Source organism: Myotis brandtii, unplaced genomic scaffold (assembly GCF_000412655.1).
Source record: "Myotis brandtii unplaced genomic scaffold, ASM41265v1 scaffold36, whole genome shotgun sequence".
NCBI lineage: Eukaryota > Metazoa > Chordata > Mammalia > Chiroptera > Vespertilionidae > Myotis > Myotis brandtii.
The window spans coordinates 2,990,652-2,996,800 of record NW_005363836.1 but is presented as its reverse complement, the minus strand read 5'-3'; the positions used below and the strand labels follow the sequence as shown (position 1 = coordinate 2,996,800).

Below are 6,149 nucleotides of genomic sequence, written 5' to 3'. Positions count from 1 at the left end.
ATTGACCCTAACAGTGGAAAGGCCAAGAATGACCAGTCACTATGATGTACACTAACCACCAGGGGGCAGACATTCAATGCAGGAGCTTCCCCCTGGTGGTCAATGCGCTTCCACAGGCGGAGCACCACTCAGCCAGAAGCTGGCTCATGGCTGGCCTTGGCAGCAATGCTAAGGATGTCTAACTAACTGCTTAGGCCTGCTCCCCCAAGGGTTCCCTGGCTGCCAGAGGGATGTCTGACTGCCAGCTTAGGCCCAATCCCCTGGGGAGTGGGCCTAAGCCAGCAGGTGCACATCCCCTGAGGGGTCCCAGAGTGTGAGAGGGCACAGGCTGGGCTGAGGGACCCCCCAGAGTGCAGAAAGTTTTGTGCTTTATGCTCTGGGCCTCTAGCAGTGAATAATACTGTATTATATTCTGAAGAGTTGTTTAATTAGTAGATCTTAAATGTTCTTACCACACGCACTAAATGTAATTATGTGAAGTGATGAATGTGCTAACAAACCTTATTTGGTAACCATTTCACAGTATATACATGCATGTAGTTATCACATTATGTACATTAATATGCTACAAAATGTTATATATAAATCATATTTAAATAAAGCTAGAAAAATTACTTACTATAAAGCTATAGTAGTCAAGACAATGTGATATTGGTGAAAAAATAGACAAAATATTTTGATAGCTCAGCATAGAGAGTTCAGAAAGAGACTTTCATAAATATTGTCAACTGTTCTTTGATAAAGGAGCAAAACCACAACAATGGAATAAAAACAGTATTTTCAACAAATTATGTTGGAGTAACTAGACATGCACATGTAGAAATAATCTATAGACAAACCTTACACCCTTCAGAAAAGTTCATTCAAAATGTATTATAGACCTAAATTTTAAAAAAAAACGTTATAGAATTCCTGGACTATAACATAGAAAGAAACCTAGAGGACCTCTGGTATGGTAATTAACTTTGTAGTTATGATACCATAGGCTCAATCCATAAAAACAAATAATTGAGAAGCTGGACTCAATTAAAGTTAAAAACTTCTGCTATGTTAAAGACACTTTCAAGAGAATGAAAGGACAAACCACAGACTAGGAGAAAATATTTATATACAACACATCTGATAAAGGATTGCTACCCAAAATATACAAAAATACTCATAAAATTCAACAATAACAAAAGAAAACTCAATTAAAATTGGTCCAAAGACCTTAATAGACCCCCTCACCAAAGAGGCTATACAGATAACAAATAATCATATGAAAAGATGATCTTCATCATACCAGGGAAATGAAAATTAAAACAACAATAATATGCCATGTTGTACCTATTATAATGGTCAAAATCTGGAATACTGACATCAAATGCTGGTGAGGATGTGGAGCAATGAGAAATCTCTTTCATTGTTGGTGGGTATGCATGACGGTACAGCCACTTTGAAAGAGAGTTTAGTGGTTTCTTACAACACTTAAATATAATATCATTACATAATCTGGTAATCATATTCCTTGGTTATCTGAAGGAGTAGAAAAAGTATGTCCACAGAAGAGCCTGTGCATACATGTTAATAGCAGCTTTATTCATAATTTCCAAACTCAGAAGCAACCATGCTATCCTTCAGGGGGCAAATGAATAAACTGTGATTTATCCAGATGACAAAATATTATTCAGCACTGAGAAGAAATGAGCAATCAAGTCAGGAAATAACATAGAGGAATCTTAAATGCATGTTAGTGAGTGAAAAAAAGCCAATTTGTAAAGGCTGCAGATTGTGTGGTTCCAACTACATGAATAGGTAGAGCACAGCAGATTTCTAGGGCGATCTATCTACTAGTATGTCTGATAGATATGATAATAGTGGAGAACCTCATTATACCTTTGTCCAAACCCATAAGGTGTGCAACACAAAGTGTAAAACCTATAACCAAAGTACCACTCTGGTGGGGATGTTGATAAAGGGGTAGGCTATATATGTGTGGGGGCAGGCAGTTATAGGAAATCTGTGCACCTTCCTCTTAATTCTGGGTAACATAAAACTGCTCTAAAAATCAGTCTTTTAAAAAAGGTATTTAGTACACAAAGCTATTTATTTTCTGGCAACAGAAAAGAGATCTAGGACTTACACACTTACAGAAAAACACTGTAATTATTCCAAGGGTGACAAACACAACTTTGTAATGTCTTCTTTTAAATTTGTATGGTTTCCCTTCATCACCATTCCCTACATGACCCAAACCTACGTTTATTTGGTAATTTTAGAACAAAGTATTTAAACCAATTGCATATCTAGGCCAAGTGTTAATACAGTACTAAGGACACATTTTCTAAAGCCACCTGAGTTAATATGGCTATGTTATTTCCTTTAAACAGGTTCACTGTTTCTATAATGTACCAGGAATCATGCTGCCATTACTCCTCCATCTCCAGGATCTTAATTTGAATATGGAAGCTTCTCTAACTGTTATCCAGGGTCAAATCTGTGCTGTCTCCTTAGACCAGTGGTTGGCAAACTGCGGCTCAGCAAACCGCGGCTCGCGAGCCACATGCGGCTCTTTGGCCCCTTCAATGTGGCTCTTCCACAAAATACCGGCTCTTCCACAAAATACCGACTTCTGCGCATGGGCCACGAAGTTTCAATTGCACTGTACGTGCACGCCCCGCACGTGGTATTTTGTGGAAGAGCCACACTGAAGGGGCCAAAGAGCCACATGTGGCTTGCGAGCCGCGGTTTGCAGACTATGGCTTTAGGCCATCCTTACGATATAGATCACCCTAGCCCAATATCCAGTGAAATAGTGTTTTGCCTCTACCTTTCTGTTTCTCAGCCACTGGGCAGCTAGCGTTATTGTTGTATATTGGTTGGGAATAAATCACTTGGATCACTAAGATGTTACATTCTTTTTCTGGAAGCAATTTTAAGCAAATATTTTAAAACTTAAACTTCCAGTTCTCATCTGTAGAATTGAAGAACATAGATTTGCTGTGTTGAGTGAGATATATTCGAACCATGGGGAATTTCAATAAATTCAGCTGTTCTTACTTCAGATATCATATTCATTTTGAGCTAAATTTTGAAATCAGGAAAACACATGCAAGTTCACTTTGCAAATTCTTGTTTCCTTGGTGATGGCAAGCATTTCTAATTTACCCAAACGCTTTTTCATACTCCTGGCTTAAAAACAATAGCTGTTAAGGTAGAAAGCTGTAATTAATTAGTCTATTTGCTATCTTATCTGAGATAATAAATTTTGCTTAACCTTGTATAATAATTACAAATCTCTCCTTGAGCTATTGATGCAACTTTTAACTATTGCTATAAATATGTATTCTATAAATATATATGCATATATTTATATATACCTACAAATAGAAAAATGAGACCTATATTTATTATTGCAATTACAAGAGAAGATAAGGTTTAGAAGATACATGTAAGAAGCAAGCAGCTTTAAATATTAGAGAATCAAAAAACATTTACATAAATTATAAAAGGAACTGAACATTTACAAATAAATATATGACTTAAATAGCAGATTAGACTCAAGTGAAAAAATCAGCAAAATGAGAGGTAGGGTCACATGGGACCCATACAGACAGACAGGAACTATTAAACTTTTCTAATATTCCTAGATATTTAATATTAAGTAATTAGGTCTTTAGTCAATGAAGAAAAATCAAGAACACCCAATATATATCTAGTAGAGTTTCTAGGAAAAGAAACTAGGAATTTGGACATTTCTACATTGAAAAGGTAATAGCTAAGATTTTTCCAAAACCAAATATAATGGTTCTCAATTCAGATTCAAAAGTTCAAAAACTTCCAAGAAGATAGATAAAAAAAAATTCAAAAGAATGGCAAAAAAAAAAAGTGAAATAAGAACATGTTCACACAGATGCTATCCTATATAATAAAAGCCTAATATGCAAATTGTCCCTTCAACTGGGAGTTCAACCAGGAGTTTGACCTGGGGGGGGGGCAACCTCCAGAGGCCCTCCACTCCCCCCTGCCAGCCCAGCCCCATCAGCCCCCACCCATGCATCAATTTGTGCACTGGGCCTCTAGTGTTCAAATAAACCACAAAAAGTAATCAGTTTACCTTTGAATGGCAGGGAACTTCTAAATACTAAATACCAACATTAGAAGTGAAAGAACAGTAGGAAAATAATTTATGTGAATGGCATAGTAATTATATTCCAATAGTCAACAGTCAAAAGGGTCATAATATAAATATTTACCAGTAAAATATATTTTGAGGAACAAATAAAGGTATTTTGTGTCTAATAATGCCTGCACTAATTAGAAGGAAAGGGATGTCAGATTAAAAAGAATGGAAGTGCAAATCATAAAGTAAAAAGCTGATGAACATCTGAAAAAAATTTAGTGGACACTTAACAGTATAAAGCTATATTAGTTATGTATTTTAGGGGAAAATATAAAACAGGATAAAAATAAAAGGTGTGACAACAAAAACACATAAGTAGAAAATGTGATGCTCCTACACTTTTAAAAAGACATTAATTAAAATAGAAGACAGTATAAGCAAGAAAATAACAAGCATAAAAGGAACCAATGAGTTCAAAAGTGAATAATTAACAATGTCAAAATAAACATTCCTCAGATCAGAGACAAAGTAAATGAATAATGTATAGAACATTTTGATACATCTTTTGAAAACCTGTTCTATTCAAAATACCACAACAGTCTCCAGAAACAGACCCTGAAAGAAACAGCAATGACAAAAAAACCACACACAAGCCTTAGATTTAACTGACAATGATTTTAAGAAAACACTCATAAATAGTTTTGTTTTTAGTGTGCATGTATTTATTTTAATTACTCCTATTTGAAGTCTTTTATTTTTGCACAACAGCAAGGCATCTTATTACCTAGTCTTTCCACTCCTTAAAAACTCCCACAGGTGTTGGTGAATTTACATTATCCTCAGGACTATGCTTTGGAGTAACTGGAGGTGTGTCAGCAGATTTCTCATCAATCCACCCACCAGTGCTTTGTATCTTTCTATAATGTTGAAGCCAATAGCACTCTGCAACTCGTGTGAACAGATAGGTCACAGATTTAGTGGGTGCTGGTCAGCTTCTCCCAAGTAGTTGTAGCTTGCATTAAGCAAGCAAGTCACTGGCAGTGTCAAAATCCAAACACATGTTCATTCTCATGGGTTTAAAGCCTTACAGGACTGAAGAAGCAAACACTAGTCACTGCATGAGTATAATATTTATCATCACTCCATGAGTATAAAACTTATCAAAAACAGAATAGTCACTTGAAGATTTTTTCTGCAACACCTTCACTTTGCCTTCATAACTTGAACTGTAAAAATCACTGCCATGCCTGGCAAAGCTGAAAATCCAACATCATCTGTCAGAGGCTTATCCAAAGACAAAATTCCAGGAGTCTCTGAGGCAAAGTTCAATCATTGTTATTCCCACAGCACAGAAGGCATCTTTGGGTTTCTTCTTTTCTAAGAACTTCAGTATGTGCCCTGCATGTATTTGCAGGTGTGTGTCATCATTCTAAAGGAACACCTCCTTAGAGAGACAGGAACCTATTCTACGAGATTTATTGTCACGCCATAGAAAAATGCTTCACAGTAGCCCTTGAGACATTTAATATATTCTTCACTGGTAATTCTGGTGTTTCCTAGAGATCCAGTGTACTGTATAAACATACTGCATTTCTCTGGAGAGGGTGGCTTTCTGAAGATCATTAAAAAATTCTTCAAAGTCTTGGGGAGGCTCAGGATGGGTGATTCCATCTCATTGAGAATTCAAGGTAATGGGTCCAATGAGATCAGTGGCTGGTTGGAAGGCTACATATATCAAACGCCGTTCCACAGCAACTTCTCATACTGTGTTTTTTGAGATGAGAGCAGTTCTTAGTGTCTGTTCTGAGTGCCGTGCTGTCTACATGTTTAGGAAGAAAGACTCCCGTGAAGTTTGTTTCTAACAAGGGCAGGCATGTCAAGGCTGGTGGAGAAGGATGTGAGCAGGATGCCTTCACTTGGGCAGCGCAGCCCAGGCAGCACCCACCGGGCTCTGACACTTCCACTGTAGTACCTGCATGCCCTCAATCATAAATATATTTAATTAGCTAATGGATAACACAGACAGACAACTGAAGGAAATTGGAAT

General features: G+C 36.9%; 1 pseudogene; it reads right to left on the bottom strand.

Moving 5' to 3' along the window:
• Window positions 1–4,853: 4,853 nt before the first annotated feature.
• Window positions 4,854–5,927, bottom strand: LOC102249243 (annotated as a pseudogene).
• Between the last annotated feature and the right edge of the window lie 222 nt (window positions 5,928–6,149).